This window comes from Phodopus roborovskii, unplaced genomic scaffold, assembly GCF_943737965.1.
Source record: "Phodopus roborovskii unplaced genomic scaffold, PHOROB, whole genome shotgun sequence".
Lineage (NCBI taxonomy): Eukaryota > Metazoa > Chordata > Mammalia > Rodentia > Cricetidae > Phodopus > Phodopus roborovskii.
In genome coordinates, this window is record NW_026125052.1 from 16,710,233 (window position 1) to 16,712,255 (window position 2,023).

Genomic DNA, 2,023 nt, shown 5'->3' on the forward strand with positions numbered 1-2,023 from the left:
CTCAGGAGGCAGAGGCAGGCGGATCTCTATGAGTTTGAAGCCAACCTGGTCTACAGAGTGAGTTCCAGGGCAGGCTCCAAAGCCACAGAGAAACCCTGTCTCAAAAAAACAAACAAAAAAAGAAAGAAACTGGGATGACTATTTTAAGAGGTGACTTTTTTTTTGCCAGTTGTCTACTATTTGTAGCTTTAAACAACTTAAAATTATTGTTTTTTCCTAAAGTCACAGTTAACCAGTAAGTAAAGTCTTTCATTAAAATCATATAGGTTGCTTTTGTTTTTTTTTTTTTGTTTTGTTTTTTGTTTTTTGTTTTTTTTTTTTTTTTTTGGCGGGTTGGGGGGGGGGGTCAAGACAGGGCTTCTCTGTGTAACAGCCTTGGCTGTCCTGTATCTCTTATTGTAGACCAGGCTGGCCTCACAGAGATCCTACCTCCTCTGCCTCTGCCTCCCGGATGCTGGCATTATAGGAGTGTGCCACCACTGCGCGGCTAAAATCAAATAGATTTTAATAGTAAGGTGTTTGATTAAGAAATTGCCAACTCCTTAGGCATGATCATGCTGGTTTTTTTTTTTTTTTAAATCTTTCTCATTTTACAAATATTTATGGAAGATAGGATGAATATTTCATCAAGAGAGACACTGTCATGAAGGAAGGTTGTAGCTCAGTTGTAGAGTGGCTCCCTAAAATCCAGGCCCTGTGTCATCTGCTCAACACAGAACACACACACGCAAGCACGCACTCACGCACGCGCTTACACTAGAAAGGAAGGATACTGGACAACAAAATTAGCTTCTAGTTGCTAATTGTGGAAGCTGATAGGTCCATAAGGACTCATTGTGTTACTTTCTTTTGTATAGCTTTTTCCACAAGTAATTGAAGTGTTTTGTTGCTGTTGTTTTTGTTTGTTTTTTGTTTTTGTTTTTTTGTTTTAGAGACTGGGTTTCTCTGTGGCTTTGGAGTCTGTCCTGGAACTAGCTCTGTAGACCAGGCTGGTCTCGAACTCACAGAGATCCTCCTGCCTCTGTCTGGTGCTAGAAGTAAAGGTGTGTACCACCACCGGGCGGAAGTTTTGTTTGTTTGTTTGTTTTTTGTAGTTGTTTAGGGTGTGGTTTTTGGTTTTGTTTGTTTGTTTTTTTAGGAAGGTTGGTGCTTTTGTTTGCTTGCTTGTTTTCTGTAGACGAATGCTCATTCTGTAGCCCAGGCTTTTCTTGAACTGACTGCTTAAAACTGCAGCTTTCTTCTGCCTCTGCCTCTGCTCCCAGAGTGCAGACACCTTGTCTTTGTTCTCCGTCTTGTTGGCTTGTGCTACAGATATCAACCAATCACCGGAATAAGGTAAACACTTTAGAGACTTATAACATGGTAGGAGAGTCTTTGTAGATATGGCCAAAATTTAAATTCTTCCAGCAGACTTTTATCGCCCCTCCCCCATACCACACCTCTTTTAAAGACTTGGCTTCATTGTTTTCTAGGCTGGCCTAGAACTCTTGGACTCCAACTACCATCCTGCTCTACCTTCCTGAGTAACTGGGACTACAGGTGTGTGCCACTGTGCCTCTTTTCTTTCTTTCTTCTTTTTTTTTTTTTTTTAAATCTTATTTTATTTGCATTGGTGCTTTGTTATGGGTGTTGGGTCTCCTGGTGGAGTTACAGACAGTTGTGAGCTGCCATGTGGGTGCTGGGAATTGAACCCTGGTCCTTTGGGAGAGCAGACTTAACCACTGAGCCATCTCTCCAGCCCTTGGTTCTTATTTCTAAGGTGGAAGTTCTAAATAAGTTTAACTCTGTAGCATAACTGTAAAGCTTTATGGTATAGTTTGAGTATTAGTGTCTTTATTTCTGAGAAAGAGAAATCTTTATGTAAGTGAGACTTGATATATAATACACTACTAGAGAGTAAGTCGTGTACCAGTAGGGACATTGTTTCTCTTACTGTGATCTCCCAAGTCTAACATATATTAAACCTAATGTGTCTGTGTGGGTTTTTAATCCCTTCCTCTTTTTTCATCCATCTATCTCTCAG